General features: G+C 38.1%; 1 long non-coding RNA gene across 1 annotated transcript; it reads right to left on the bottom strand.

Annotated features, from left to right (window-relative positions):
• Positions 1-9617: 9617 nt before the first annotated feature.
• On the bottom strand, positions 9618-15410 carry LOC147370613 (uncharacterized). The gene is made up of 4 exons (XR_015166146.1): positions 15165-15410; positions 13581-13725; positions 11503-11666; positions 9618-9708 (listed from the first exon to the last, which is right to left on the bottom strand). It is a non-coding gene; the product is annotated as an uncharacterized LOC147370613 (long non-coding RNA).
• Between the last annotated feature and the right edge of the window lie 1648 nt (positions 15411-17058).

Genomic DNA, 17058 nt, shown 5'->3' with positions numbered 1-17058 from the left:
TAGTACATATCTGTGCATGTATGGGCACGTATACATAGCATTGAGATGGATTGGTTGTAGGCTGCTTCTATTTTCCAAACTCTGATGGTATTTGAAAGCTTAATTACAAATTATGATTTCTGATTGTAAGTAACTTATATCCATTATAGAAAACTAAAATTGCCAAGATTGGAATTAAGGAAAGAATTATTCACATACTTAAAATAATCACTGTTAACATTTTTGTGCATTCACCTTGTATTTGCATAATTGAGATATTACTTTTAGTTAGTTTTATATTCTTCTCTTTTCACTAAATTGAACAGAGAAATTTCCAATCACATTTAAGAGAAAACCTTATTGTAAATGACTGCCTGATATTCTAATAGATTCATATACTTCAATACATAAATATTCCTTATTCACGGACATTAAAACACATTTTTTTGCTTCTTAATAATGCTGCATTAATATTTTTTCTTTGTCAATACAGTTTCTGTACCTCCTTTGTATAATTTCTATGAATATAATTTTCAATTCCAAGGGCAAGAACATTTTGAAGTCTCTTTGGCTTATATTACTAATTGTTTTCCAGAAGTTTGCATCAATTTGTACAGCACTATATAAGGGTGTCTTTTACCCTTTGATTGAGCTAACAGTGATTACGATTTTCATTTTTTATGATTTATTCTATTTTTTAAAAGTCCCTCTTTATTAAATTTTTGTTTATTCTTGACTACATTGATATTGACAATTCTATATGTATATTTTCTCATTCTATTAACTATTTTCTTTCTTATTTTCTTTTGATGCTTTACTCTTTTTGTCACCTACTGTGCTTTTTATGTAGGAAGGCTCAAGAATTTTGTCACTCATGTTTTTACTTTTCTATTCTTTATTACTAGTTTTTCCTTTGGTGGTAATTATATTATTTGAATCATGCAAATGCTTATTATTTACTTGTCATCTACATCATTTTTCAGTTGCATCTACAGATGTTTTTCTATTTCTCTTGGCATTAATAATAATGCTGCTGCTGATGGCTAGCTTATATATTTGGCACTGTTTGAAGTGCTTGTTATATTATATAACTTGATCCTCATGAAACCCAAGAGGAAGGTCATATTATTAAGTCCACTTTTTAGATGAGGAAATGAGGCACATAGAATTGAAATAATTTTCTCAGTGAAAGTGAAATTCGCTCAGTCATGTGTCCTACTCTTTGCAACCCCATGGACTATACAGGACATGGAATTCTCCAGACCAGAATACTAGAGTGGGTAGCTGTCCCCAGGGACAGAACCCAAGTTTCCCACATTGCAGGTGGATTCTTTACCAACTGAGCCACCAGGGAAGCCCAAAAGGATGCACTGCTTCCCCATCGGGGAATCCAACCCAGGTCTCCCACATGACAGGCAGAGATACTGACCATGATACTAAAAAGGAGGGTGCAACCACCTGGCCTCCCCAACTTGTTCAGTGCTACCCATCAAAATACCAACCCAGGCAATCTGGCCCCAGAATTAATTTTTACTTATGGCACTTTGATAGTATTTCATTCATTACCTAGAGGTTCATGCTTTGCCCATCTTCATTATGTATGAGATCTTTAATCAGTTTAGGCTTATTCTCTATATTACTTTTGAAACCAGTTTACATTTAAAAGAATAAATTTTGATCTGTAAACTCTGTGAAGCACAAATAAAATAGATTCATTTTCTCTAACCATTGACTACAGCCATCCTGTGTTGAATTTCCCTTTTCCTGGTGACACATAATGGTATTTTTATCTCAGACAAATCCTGTAGCAGTTCCAGAAAGACCCTTTCTGATCAGTAATATTAAAATCCCACCCATTGCACAGGTTATGGATGTGGAAGAGTAGTTCTAGTTCAAACTAGTCCCAATTTCCCTCCTTCCTATTCTGTCAGTACATCCCATTGTCCCTTGTTTCTGAGCTCCTTGGTCCAGAGGTGTCCTTCTTCAGGGTTACCTTCAAGAGAGCCCAGTCTGTGCTACCTCCTGTGGTGTCCATTGGGCCTGCTGAAAACTTGCACATTCTCTCACCTGATACAAGGTTGACATGCAGGCTATTCTATTGTATCTCTACTTTGCACGTTTCAAATTTCTTCAATCCAATAGGATTTGGGGTAGAGGTGGAGCTCTGATGGCTGAGCCAATCCACTGCACAGGCAGGTATCCGCCTGGAGAATGAGATGCCTGTTCAACTACACATTCCTACTTCCTAGGAGTCACTCTCTCAGGATCCCTTACTTGGTTTGAGGAAATGAGGATAGTTCTCTCTTTCTTGCTCAGTCTGTCTCTATCTCTTTCTTTTTCTCCCTCATTCTCCTTCCCTTACTTCTTCTCTGGTTTTTGTTTATACAGACAGATGGGGCTGAGAAGAAGTTTGGATGAGATGACAATTGAGGGCAGGAAATCCACTTCACTTCCTCTCTCTCATAATAAGCCCTGGAAACAACAATCTGGCTGCTGCTGTTTACCTTGCTCTTTCTAGAATGTAGTGTCCGCATTATCTTTTTGCTGTATCTTTGGATCCTGTCATTTTGGGGTTATCCAGATAAGTCTTGCTACACATTGGTTGTTGCTTGGTGGCTCAGTCATGTCCAGCTCTGTGACACCATGAACTGCAGCACACCAGGCTTCCCTGTCTTTTATCATCTCCTGAAGCTGGCTCAAACTCCTGTCATTTCAATCAGTGATGCCATCCAATCATCTCATCCTCTGTTGTCCCTTTCTCCTTCTGCCTTCAATCTTTCCCAGCATCAGAGTCTTTACACATTACATATTCTATTTTTACACAGAGTCTTTACACATTCTATTTTTACACATTAATTTTACACATTAACACATTCTATTTTTCTTGCTAACCCTGATGACTGTTGGGTTAGTGTTCCTCCTTGGTGTTTGCTTAGATTTTACTCTATGTTTTAAAGGTATATTTCTTATAAGCAACATAAAGTCCTGTTTTTTTAAGTCAGCTGATACACTTTGTCTTTTTATGGCTCAACAAGATGAATGATGTGCCCGAGGTCACACTCTTACTGAGAAGAAACTTTGCAATTCTATCCCAGGTGTGTCTGCCTATGAACACATGCCCCTAATCACTACATTTCTTATTTTTCTTGAGTAATGTTATCTTAATTTACATTTTATGATTTTTGTAATGTTTTTCAAATATTCACACTTGAAGCTTTAATTGTCTAACTCAAGGATAATACTATAAGCTTTAATCAGATGAGAAAACAAATGCACTTCATTTCCTTCCATTTCTATCCACATCATGCCCAATCTTTCTTGATCTTTGTTTGTCTAATTGGTTTAGTGATTAAATGCATGAGTATTAGAGTCAAAAAGGCCTGGGTTTAAATCTCAGATCTGACATAGTTTCATTTGTAAAATGAGGATGAAAGAGTTAAGACAATAAATTGAAAATTACATTGTGAGTCTTGTATTAAGCAGTTGATGAGATTTAAACACATTTACCTATGTCTGGAAAAACTGGTGGTACATGCCCAGTGGAAGTCTATTTACATTATTTAGGAAGTGAATATGCTTCTAGGAAAAAACGTGACTGGCCATCCTTATAGCCTTACCTGGATATAGTGAGATTTATAATTAGTAAGTCTAGTAAAATTAAATTTATTTGCATGACATATTGTTTAGCTGTGTAAGGAACACCTGGGTTTGACCCAAAATGAGGCCCAATGTTTATGATTTTGAGCATAGCTTGGAGCTCTAACTTCAATCTGTTTTTCGTTCAGTCTCCAGAGATTATTTGACCCTAGAAAAAGGAGTCAGAGAAGGCAATGGCACTCCACTCCAGTACTCTTGCCTGGAAAATCCCATGGACAGAGGAGCCTGGTGGGCTGCAGTCCATGGGGTTGCTAAGAGTCGGACACGACTGATCGACTTCACTTTCGCTTTTCACTTTCATGCATTGGAGAAGGAAATGGCAACCCACTCCAGTGTTCTTGCCTGGAGAATCCCAGGGACGGGGGAGCCTGGTGGGCTGCCGTCTATGGGGTCGCACAGAGTCGGACACGACTGAAGTGACTTAGCAGCAGCAGCAGCAGTAGAGAAAGGGGTGAACAGAAGTAAAACCCGACGGGCTGTTTTGGAAAACTGAATTTTGAAGCACAAATTAAATTACTTTCAAGCTCTTTAAAAAATACTTGTATGATGATGCAAAGGCAGAGAATGGCTTTCTCCCTCCTCTCTCTGCCCCATGTTACCACAGGTACCAGTGGTTGGTGGAGCTGACCCTGACTAGCAGCTTTGACCGCAGGGAGCCAACTTGGGTGCTCAGTGCATCAGCCAGAGCCTGAGTGAGGAGTGAGGAAGGGACAGTGGAGTCTGAAAGAGCAGGAGGTTAGGGCAATAATTGCAAGTATTCCCACTGGCTGCCAGAGGCCATTTTGTCAAGTGCAGGTATTTGAGCCAGATGCTTCTGCGTCTTTGACTTTTCCTTTTTTCCCCTTTGTCCTACATTTGATCTACAAAGAAATCCCATGGACTCAACTCTGAAATATAACCTGAACCCAAGCATTTTCACTCTCTTCTCTGCTACTCCCCTGGTCCTGACCCCACCATCTCTCACCTGAATTATCACCATGGTTGCCTTATTAATCTCTGTTTTTACCTTTGCCCTCAGTAATCTATTTACAATGTAGCAGCCAGAATGAGCCTTTTATTTTATTATTTTTTATTGAGATACTATTGACATAAAGGACTGTGTACATTTAAGGTTTATAATGTGTTGATTTGATACTTTTATATATTGCAGTGTGATTACTACGGCTAACACCTGTATCAAGTCACATTATCATCACTTCCTTTTTGTAGTGGGAACAATTGAGATCTAGTCTCTTAGCAACTGTGAGGTTTATAATACAGTACTATTGTCAATAGTCACTATAGTGTACACTGGATCTCCAGGACTTATTTATCGACTGGTTGCAAGTTTCTACCTTTATACATCTCCCCAATTACATACCCTGACCCAAGCCCCTGATAACCACTGTTATAATCTCTAATTTTATGAGTTTAGCTTTTTTGGATTCCATGTGTAGGTTATATCCTATAGTCTTTCTCTATCTGACTTATTTCACTTAGGATAATGCTCTCAGGGTCCATCCATGTTGCAAGTGGCAAGATTTTCTGTTTTTTTCATGACAGTAGCCTGACAGGCTGCTCTGTCCTTGGAATTCTCCAAGCAAGAATACTACAGAGGATAGCCATTCTTTTCTTGAGGGATTTTCCCGATCCAGGGATCAAACCTGGGCCTCCTGCATATATAATATACATACGTATATATGTGGAGACAGAGTATATTTATCACATCTTTTTTATCCATTTATCTATCAATGGGCACTTAGGTTGTTTCTCTATCTTGGCTATTGTGAATAAAACTTTAATAAACATGGAATGCATATATCTCTTCAGCATTCTATTTTTATTTCCTTTGGACACAATCCAGAGCCATTGCTAGAATGTGGTAGAGCAGAGATCCTGTCTCACATCTCTTGACTGACTCAGAATGCCCAAACCTGTCTCCTCCAAAGTAATTATTAATACTCAGTGTGATCTACTTTGAAAAATAGTTTCCTGAATTCATCTTCTATTTCACATTTTCACTTAAACTTTCAACAATAAACAATGTTTAGAAAAGTACTAAATAGCATTTACCTAATATTTCATACAGTTATGTACCTATGATCATGGATTTCTAAATAAATGTCTTCCATGTTCAAGCTGGTTTTAGAAAAGGCGGAGGAACCAGACATCAGATTGCCAACATCTGCTGGATCATCAAAAAAGCAAGAGAGTTCCATAAAACATCTAGTTCTGCTTTATTGACTATGCCAAAGCCTTTGACTGCGTGGATCACAATAAACTGTGGAAAATTCTGAAAGAGATGGGAATACCTGACCTGCCTCTTGAGAAATCTGTATGCAGGTCAGGAAGTAATAGTTAGAACTGGACATGGAACAACAGACTGGTTCCTAATAGGAAAAGGAATATGTCAAGGCTGTATACTGTCACCCTGTTTATTTAACTTATATGCAGAGTACATCATGAGAAATGCTGGGCTAGATGAAGCACAAGCTGGAATCAAGATTGCTGGGGAAAATATCAATAAACTCAGATATGCAGATGACACCAGCCTTATGTCAGAAAGCTAAGAAGAACTAAAGAGCCTCTTGATGAAAGTGAGAAGAGAGTGAAAAAGTTGGCTTCAAGCTCAACATTCAGAAAATGAAGATCATGGCATCTGGTCCCATCACTTCATGGCAAATAGATGGAGAAACAGTGGAAACAGTGGCTGACTTTATTTTTGGGGTCTTCAAAATCACTGCAGATGGTGACTGCAGCCATGAAATTAAAGGACACTTACTCCTTGGAAGGAAAGTTATGCCCAAACTAGACAGCATATTAAAAAGCAGAGACATTACTTTGCCAAAAAAGATCCATCTAGTCAAGGCTATGGTTTTTCCAGTGGTCATGTATGGATGTGAGAATTGGACTATAAAGAAAGCTGAGTGCCAAAGAATTGATGCTTTTGAACTGTGGTGTTGGAGAAGACTCTTGAAGTCCCTTGGACTGCAAGGAGATCCAACCAGTCCATCCTAAAGGAGATCAGTCCTGGGTGTACATTGGAAGGACTGATGCTGAAGCTGAAACTCCAATACTTTGGCCACCTGATGTGAAGAGCTGACTCATTTGAAAAGACCCTGATGCTGGGAAAGATTGAGGGCAGGAGGAGAAGGGGACAAAAGAGGATAAGAAAATTTAATTGCATCACTGATTCAATGGTCATGGGTTTGGGTAAGATCCGGCAATTGTTGATGGACAGGGAGGCCTGGCATTCTGCTGCCCATGGGGTCGCAAAGAGTCGGACATGACTGAGTGACTGAACTGAACTGAACTGATGCCTCCTAACTATGCAACTCTTTGAGAGAAAGTGCCAGGATCATGGGAAGAGTTGACTCATTAGAAAAGACTCTGATGCTGGGAGGGATTGGGGGCAGGAGGAGAAGGGGACGACAGAGGATGAGATGGCTGGATGGCATCACTGACTTAATGGACATGAGTCTGAGTGAACTCCGGGAGTTGGTGATGGACAGGGAGGCCTGGTGTGCTGAGATTCATGGGGTCGCAAAGAGTTGGACGTGACTGAACGACTGAACTGAACTGAACTGAAGATTATAAATCCAGGGCCAAGAAAATAAACAAATGCAGAGCATTGTTGATGAGTATTAATTCATCTTTGTTTTCATTTAAATGTAAAATTGTGTTAAATATCTGGTCAATAACCTAAACTCTGTAGTACCATGAAGTCAAAGTTTTCTATAATTTGCCTTTTTTCTTTCAATTTGTTTCCCTGTGAGTTGTTTGTAGGTCTTTTTGAGTTTGTGATTCATATTTATTTTTACTATAACAGTTTTTTAGAATCACAGCTAATTACCAGACTTGACATTAAAAATTGCATCTCACAAAGGTGCAGTCATTTCTCTCACAGGGTGACATTCATACGAGTGAGACTAACTCAGTTCAAGAGCTGTGTTTGAACTAGTAAGAACAAGATTTGTATACTTTTTTTGCTGAGACCATTCTTGACTGTTAGAAATTAGAACAAAACACCAATAGCAAGTGGAACTAAAATGATCAAGTCAATGTAAGCAGTACTTAGGAGCAAGTCTATTTAGAAAGTCCATTCCACTTATCTCTATCTACCTTGGAGTGTGCTACAATATTATATGGCATTTGCATTAATTTAAAAACATTGGTGTGCTGGTAAGCTGGCTTTGCAATGCCCTTTTCCTCTTCAGTTTTAAATTTGTTATATTCAGTGATCTGGCTCTCAGCTCTCAGGGATAATGATCATATTAGTTAAGGTGAATGACTATTTTTCAAGTGATGAAGGGTTGCATTTTTCCACTTAGAGCATCTCGGATGAGCATAAATATTAAACCATAAAGGCCCTTTGCTGACTGCGGTGATTGCTGGTGCAGAGGCACAGTGATGTAGCTCAGAAGACAAGAAGAAAAAGTACAGGTTGATGCCGTCTTCCTCTGGTGTTCCTCCATGCCAACAGTAGTAGGAACAGTCTCAGCTTTCAAAGGATTAGAATTATTATACTTTTATTTATTTGCTAAAGCTTGGACAATGCTTTCTCTCCATTCTGCCTAAATAGCAGAGAAGAATTTTCACTTCCAGAATCTTAAATTGTAGAGAGAGGATTTTGCCTAAAATTTTGTCTCATGTCTCAGACTCTGAATGGGCATGGGAGATTTGATAATTTTAAATTATTAGAAGAATTTTCCAGCAAGAATCATTTGGCAGATATAGCACTCTAATTCCAAAGTAACAGATTTTTGGTGTTTCTTTTTGTTAAGATTTTCTTCATTTTTATAAAACTATAGTTACATTTCTTCTTCAGATGCCTAGGTTCTACCAGCTTTTACCCTAAGACATTATATATCACTTTTCTCTATTATCTTCTTCACCCTTTTATGAAGCATCCCACAATCTTTACCTACTATTGCCTCTAGTTTTCTTTTCATGGTCACACTCATAAAGAATGTTGTAGATATCATATATCATTATTTAGTATCAATTATTTTTCAGACTTCCTATGTTTTGGTCTCTGTCCCTTTCAGTACCCAAATTCTTCATTTTCTGGGGTTTTTAATATATTTCTAACTGCAAAAATTGTAAAAAAAAAAAAATATATCCAGCCTCAAATTTTAAAGGTTAAAAATATATACAGTCTACAGTAGAAGAGCTGAGTAGAAAAATGATGTCTGTGGAAGATTCTGGCTTTTTGATTTTATGGTTTCAGATAATAAGTTCCCTGAAGTTTCTTGAAGTATGTACCCACTTGACTCTAGTGATTAAAATCAGTTTACATTCATCACTTGGGAATTGATGTGTCATTGGGAAGGAGGCAAAGGTGAGCAAAAATACCCTGCTGCCCCATCAATTGCATTTTGAAACAATGTGACAGCTACTCTGCCAGGGAATTTCAGGTACTTGTGGTGTAGAGTACACCTCAAGTCTGTGATAGATTGATATTGGAAAGGACTTTGTAAATTTAGAGGTAAAAATTATAGCCAAATTAATTTGTAAATGTAATTTTGCATAAGTAGGGAGTTTTGTGAAATTTACACATATATCTGCTTTAGAGGTTAATGTTATAAGGCTGTGCTGTAGTATTTTTCTGCTTACCATCATCTGTAGGACAGATTTTCTTCCTTTATCACAATGCTTGGAAAAGTAGTCCTTGAAGTTTTTGTTAAAGTTAAAACATATATTTATAAATATAATATTATGTGATATCAAGGACTCACATTTCTAAACAACTGATTTTATTCTGTGACTGTCACTCATCAGGTTCATGATTCTTGATGGACAAAAATAGGCTAAATCACACACTTTATTACTGTTAAACTTAAGACTCAATCTTAGGCAAGATAACTGGAAGGGCTCAATTTAACCAACAGAGGGTAAGATTTACTCTATTCCTCCCACCCCCAGTATAATGGCTAAGCCTATGATCTAACATTCTAATGGTGATGAAAAATTAAGTTTTGATGTGACAGCCAGCAAACAGAGGAGTTCAAGAACGTTAATATTAGATGAAGATGGACACTGAATACTCGTCACTGATGACCAGGCCCTAAACTCAGTCTTCTTTCTGTAGCCCTGTGGAAGGAAGAACATCCAGGGAGAATGCCTGTCACATAGAATCTGACTTTCACTTGGTGCCATCAAAATCCCCCCACCCTGCCCCTTGCAGCTGTGATCTAATAAAATATCAGCAAATAAGACACATGTCTCAAATCTCTCCCCTTCTGTGTGAGCAAATTTGAGGTGGGAGTTAGCAAAGAGAACTGGAAGCATTGCTTATCTCATCTCCTTTGCTCTGTAATCAGAATGAGCAAATTTAACAGACAGAAAAGATGAATTGGAGAACAAAGTGCATAGCTTCTGTTAAAAATCTTTTTGATTGTCTTTCTAGAAATGGTTATTGCCTTTTTTCTATCAACACATAAAAGGTAGATGGAATCTGTGTCTTGCCAGTCCAGAGACTCTAGGAATAACAAAAAAGAATTGATACAAATAAAGTTAATCAAACAATCAGAAAAACAAAAAGTGAATTTAAAAAATCTTAAGTTTTGAGTTATATTGAATAAGTAAGCATAAAATTTGTTTTATTTTTATCTTGCATAAAATTACTGAATTTAACTCTTAAAACAAATTTCACAGAATTGAAGCATCTTGTAGGAACTTCAGGATTTGACCTTTAGGACTAATCTGTCCTTTAGGACAGATTTTAGGAGATAATTACCAATGACATGATTTCATTAAGAGAATATGGAAAAGCTTGGTTTTTTAACTAATACTGGAAAGACTTCTTTTTCTTCGGTTAATAACCCTAAGAAATTGCTTGTGACTTTATTGATGCTATGTACATTTTAGGCTAAAATCAGTTACTCTTCTTTTTCTAATTTATCAGAGAAAATGAAGCTAAATTTATTTAAAATGAATTAGCTTAAGACCAGTATTCACTGTCCCATTGTTCTGACTGGTGGTTTCTTATCATAGCATACAGCTTTACTTAATACTTTAGGTATGTTCTTTTTTGGGAATGTACTGAAATTCCAAAATGCTCTATTTTTATAAAGGTCAATTCTCTATTGCATCAAAATGGCAGTCCTATTCATTTTGTGCTTATTCTTCAACTATAATGCCTGTCTTCTCCTGGAAATTTTAAATCTGGATTCTGTTGGTGGAAAATCCAGTGAAGGACATGCAATTCACCTACTCGTCTTGAGATCCTAAATATTCTTGTCAATCTGGCAGATAAGGAGATGTATCCATGTACTTTGTAATCTTAGCCCATCATAGTGTGGTATTTACCAAGTTGTAGTTTATCATTATACCACTGGCCTTTAGGGAAGCACTGAAGGCAAGCTATGGCTCAGTGTGTGTGTGTTTATCAAGTTCTACTTCCTTTTCTAGTCAAGGATATGGTTTTTCCTGTGGTCATGTATGGATGTGAGAGCTGGACTGTGAAGAAAGCTGAGTGCTGAAGAATTGATGCTTTTGAACTGTGGTGTTGGAGAAGACTCTTGAGAGTCCCTTGGACTGCAAGGAGATCCAACCAGTCCATTCTGAAGGAGATCAGCCCTGGGATTTCTTTGGAAGGAATGATGCCAAAGCTGAAACCCCAGTACTTTGGCCACCTCATGCAAAGAGTTGACTCATTGGAAAAGACTCTGATTCTGGGAGGGATTGGGGGCAGGAGGAGAAGGGGACGACAGAGGGTGAGATGGCTGGATGGCATCACTGACTCAATGGACATGAGTCTGGGTGAACGTCGGGAGTTGGTGATGGACAGGGAGGCCTGGCATGCTGAGATTCATGGGGTCGCAAAGAGTTGGACATGACTGAGCGACTGGACTGAACTGAACTGAACTGAACTTCCTTTCCTACCTGAAACACAGCAGGACTATTTTTCCCAGGCTTCCTTTCAGTTAGGTGGGTCTTCTGGGTTCTGGCCAAGAGAGTGCAGGCATAAGTGATCATGCTTAGTCCAGATTTCTGGCCCTTTCTCTCCCCTTATCTGCCAGCCAGATGTAGAGGATTCCATGGAAACCCTGTGGAATAGGTAGATAGAAGTAGTTGAGTCCTTGAATGATTATGTGGAACAAATTTCCCATTACTCCCATAAATCTTTTTAGACAGTGATTTAAATGAGAAGTAAAGTAAAGAGAGGGAAAAGAAGAGAAAGTCATGAGTAAGAGCAGTTTATAAAGAGCCGAGGGTCCTGTAATGTGAGATCGAGAGCTGAATAAAAGAAGCATGATTTGAAGTAGCTTGCACTTAAACACACATATAAATCAGGCAGTATAAAATTCTCTAGGTCCATCCATGTTGTCTCAAGTGGCAAGTGTATTAAGGGCTATAAACTACTAGGTGTAAAATAAGTGAGATACAAGGATATAATACATAGCATAGGGAAGTAGCAAATCATAGTTTTTAATAACTTTTATGGAGTATAATCTATGAAAAATATTGAATCATTGTGTTATACACCTGAAACTAATATATTTTATGTCAACTACACTTCAACTTAAAAAAAAAAGCATGAATAAATTAGGAGTGAAAAATAAAGGAAATAATTCAAATAAGATATATTTTGAATGCTTAGTTTTGAAGGAAGAGACAGAGGGTGAGAGAGATGATAGAATAAGAGTGTTATTTCTAAAGTTTCAGTGGCTCAGATGGTAAAGACTCTGCCTCCTATGCAGGAGACCCAGGTTTGATCTCTGGGTCAGGAAGATCTGGAGACAGGAATGACAACCCACTCCAGTATTCTTGCCTGGAGAATTCCATGGACAGAGGAGCTTGGCGGGCTACAGTCCATGGGATCTCAAAGAGTAGGGTACAACTGAGTGACTAACACTTTCACTTTCATAATCTGTTTGGAAGGAAGGTGCCAGGGGTCAAATGGGCTAGATCAGAGTGACTCGTCAGGTTTTATGCTGTGTAGAATTCAGCATGCGGTCATTTAACTTATACAGTTAAAGCTGTATAAATAGGGTGGCCAAATAACTTATTATCCAAACTGATAACTTTGAGAGGAAAAAATCTTACTACTTAGTTATCCTGGGAAAATAGGCATTAAACTATCCCAAGCAAGCAAACAAAACTGGTGAATTAGTCAGGATTCTCCAGAGAAACAAAAACAACTATATACATATATATTTATATACAACTATATTTAAAAACAACTATATACATATATATTTATATACAAATATATACACAAATATATACAAATACATACACACACACACACACATACTGGAGTGGGTTGCCATTCCCTTCTTCAGATCTTCCTGACCCAGGGATCGAACCTGGGTCTCCTGTATTACAGGCAGATTCTTTACCATCCCAGCCACTGAAATAGCACCCTCATTCCATCAACTCTCTAATCTTCTGTCTCTTCCCTCAAAACTAGCCATTCAAAATATGTCTTATTTGAATATACACATATATGTGTATATTTTAAAAAATCTATAAATAGCAAAATTAAGCGACCAAATCACTGAATAGTGTTTAGTCAGAGTTTATTGTGCATTTAAGAGCAGTTTGAGAACTGAGAACTTTCAAATCAAAAGCTGATATGCAGCTAAGGGGCATGGTGTTACAGGATGGCTTGTAAAGTGAAAATGAGGGATTTGTTCATAGTAATTAGTTAATATAATAGGGCTTTGCAGATGGTAGAGTATTGGTTAAAAGTGATAATCTTATACCATCTTTTAAGGAAGATGACTTAAGTTTCTTTTATTATTATCAGAGGCATTTACAACAAGTAACTACAATTAAGTTTAACTTGTTTTGCTGAATAAGCTAATTTAAGTATTGCTTATATGGCTAAATGGTTTTGTCTGCTCAGGAAATTTTCAAGTTCAGTCTCTGTTTTGCATTCCATTTTAACAGTATATATTTGTATGTGTCCATATACATATAGAGAGATAGAGATGTATTTTAAGGAATTGGCTCACATGGTTGTGGATGCTGGCAAATGTAAAATCTGCAGGGTAGCCACAAAGACTGGAGACTCAATGAAGAATCAGTGGTCAAGTTCAAAGGCAGTCTGCAGGCAGAATTTTGTCTTTTGAGGACGGCAATCTTTCTCAACACCTACAACTGATTGAATAAGGCGTATCAACATTATTGAGAGTAATTTCATTTACTCAAAATCTGCAAATTCAAATGTTAGTTTCATCTAAACAAATACCTTCTAAGCAAAGCCTTTGGCTGTGTGGATCACAATAAACTGTGGAAAATTCTGAAAGAGATAGGAATACCAGACCACCTGACCTGCCTCTTGAGAAACCTATATGCAGGTCAGGAAGCACCAGTTAGAACTGGACATGGAACAACAGACTGGTTCCAAATAGGAAAAGGAGTACGTCAAGGCTGTATATTGTCACCCTGCTTATTTAACTTCTATGCAGAGTACATCATGAGAAACGCTGGGCTGGAAGAAGCACAAGCTGAAATCAAGATTTCTGGGAGAAATATCAATAACCTCAGATCTGCAGATGACACCACCCTTATGGCAGAAAGTGAAGAGGAACTAAAAAGCCTCTTGATGAAGGTGAAAGAGAAGAGTGAAAAAGTTGGCTTAAACCTCAACATTCAGAAAACAAAGATAATGGCATCTGGTCCCATCACTTCATGGGAAATAGATGGGGAAACAGTGGAAACAATGTCAGACTTTATTTTTGGGGGCTCCAAAATCACTGCAGATGGTGACTGTAGCCATGAAATTAAAAGACGCTTACTCCTTGGAAGAAAAGTTATGACCAACCTAGATAGTATATTGAAAAGCAGAGACATGACTTTGCCAACAAAGGTCCATCTAGTCAACGTATGGTTTTTCCAGTGGTCATGTATGGATGTGAGAGTTGGACTGTGAAGAAGGCTGAGCGCCAAAGAATTGATGCTTTTGAACTGTGGTGTTGGAGAAGACTCTTGAGAGTCCCTTGGACTGCAAGGAGATCCAACCAGTCCATTCTGAAGGAGATCAGTCTTAGGTGTTCTTTGAAGGACTGATGCTAAAGCTGAAACTCCAGTACTTTGGCCACCTCATGCAAAGAGTTGACTCATTGGAAAAGACTCTGATGCTGGGAGGGATTGGGGGCAGGAGGAGAAGGGGACAACAGAGGATGAGATGGCTGGATGGCATCACCAACTCGATGGACATGAGCTTGAGTAAACTCTGGGAGCTGGTGATGGACAGGGAGGCCTGCTGTGCTGCAATTCATGGAGTCTCAAAGGGTTGGACACAACTGAGCAACTGAACTGAACTGAAGCAACATCCAGATATATTTCACCAAATCTGGGTACTGTGACCTACCCAAGTTGACACATAGGGTTAACATTGCTCTTCGTTATATGGCCAGTCGATATGGAAAAGTGTACCTTACTGGTAGCCCTCTGATTGAGTTTGTCCTGAAAGTGTGACTGTGTTCAGTTCAGGGTTTCAAAAGTGTTTTGGTCAACATTTTAAACTGGGACATTCTACAGACAGACAAAACATATCCACTTTTGCAGCTTCTTTTAAACATCATTACACTTACCTTCACTAGGTCCTCATTGCCTCACAGAGACAAATGTCTTGAAGTCAGGAGAATCTGTCTCTTATGATGGGATATGTCCTTACTTCCCCACAGTTGCCATAGTGCTTTGTTTCTTACACCCCACCATCTCCATCCTCCTATATGTGCTGCCAAGATCCTCGATCCTGTAGGCATTTATATTTTGAGTCTTAGCCATATATCTTGTGTGTAGTGAACATGGATTGAAAATCCCTTAGAAGCTTTTCCCTATGGTTAAACAGTGATAATAATATTAATATAATCAGCTCAGATAACTTCAGCTGCTTCAGAGAGTGCACTCCTGCGTTAGGTTGGGGCCCGGCTTCCTAACACAGTTGCTTAGAATGAGCAACCTACTACGATAAATACAATTTACCTGGGAGACTTTGACAATAAAGCAGTAAAAGGGAAGTTTTTTTTCTCTTTGAAGTGTTCATTTTCCAAAAAAACTAGCTTACGTGTTTATCTGGCCTGTAGCTATAGCTTACATAGTAGTTTAATGGAATGTATAATAGAAGCTTTAAGATAACTCATATGGAAAAAGAGAAGTGTTGACTAGTTCTCTTTAGGATTGCCATTCAATGTATTTTTATTCTAATGGAGACCTTTAAAGGAAAGGTGAATGGAAATGCATCTGTGTGTTATAGGGAAAATATAGCTTTTAAGGTTTTAACAGCCTAAAATTTCTTAATAATGAGATTCACAATTGATCTGTGATGCATTTCCTTAGCCATATATGTGAGCAAATATGAACTTCTTTCTATGGGCCACTGCTTTCTGTGACCTTGTTCTAAAACCCTTTTAAGAACATTCTTTTGAATTGGCAGAAAATATATAGTACTTTAGAAATGCATACAAGAGAATTTGTTCAAATATTAGCCATTCAGTTGAGCTAAATGTACTTTTTATCTGTCAAAAGCTTTCAGGGGAGAATGCCTTATATGGGATGTGTTCCTAAGGTCTAGAGCAATTGGGTTCCTCCCTTTCTCTATTCATTATTTTCTGGTCTTTTGGGATTTAGCACAAAATCCATTTCTTCTTAAAACTTTGGTTGATTAACTCCCAACCATGTAGGAATGCAACAGGAGTCAGGTAGGGTAGTGGAGTCAACAGGAAAACCCCAGGGCTCTTGGGTATCAGTGAAAAACCCACAGACATTGAGTTGTGTGAGTAGATCTGTCTGATGGATTTTGTGTGCTTAACTTAAGGATGAAAGAAGAGACAGGAGGTGTGTGCAGCATCTGGTGAGTCCAATGGTTCAATATCTGATTCTCAGTTTGGCCTCGGTCTAGGTCTGATTGCTACAAAAAAAGGAGACATTATTCTCAATTTTATGCATGTAACACAGTCTGAGTTCAGTACAGTGATTACTAAAAGCTGTGTAGGATTTTTGGCATTGAGAGCTGTCTGGCATTGTGTTGGCATATACCAGAGGAAATACCTGGTCAAGGAATGAGAGTGGAGTTGAGGCCTTATAGTCAATGATCATGCAAGTCAGTTTGTCTCAGCAGATGCCAAATAGAGGCTTGTTGTAAGATGTCCTCTTGAGATATGGGGTGTGTGTGTGTGCGTGTGCATGTGTGTGTGTGCATGTGTCTTAGTGAGGAGAATGGTGAACAATTTGTAAGGAACCAAATCTCTGAAATTAAGAAGATGCAAGGCAGGATAAGAATAATTTGGGTTCTGTAAGACTCCTTTTATATTGGCAATACTAATCTGGCCAATTAAAGAATATAATTTGCCAATAGTATGCCCCATCACTACACGAACTCTGCATCTAACTACATCTAACTAATCTCTCTACTAAATCTACATCTAACTCTAACCACTGATGAATCAGAGAAGTCCTCAGATCCCACAGTGCATAGCTGGAACT

Source organism: Bos grunniens, chromosome 6 (assembly GCF_055505025.1).
Source record: "Bos grunniens cultivar Pamir isolate PY7600 chromosome 6, Bosgru_T2T1.0, whole genome shotgun sequence".
NCBI classification, from domain to species: domain Eukaryota; kingdom Metazoa; phylum Chordata; class Mammalia; order Artiodactyla; family Bovidae; genus Bos; species Bos grunniens.
Note: the sequence above shows the minus strand (reverse complement) of the source record. Positions and strands in the feature narration are given on the sequence as shown.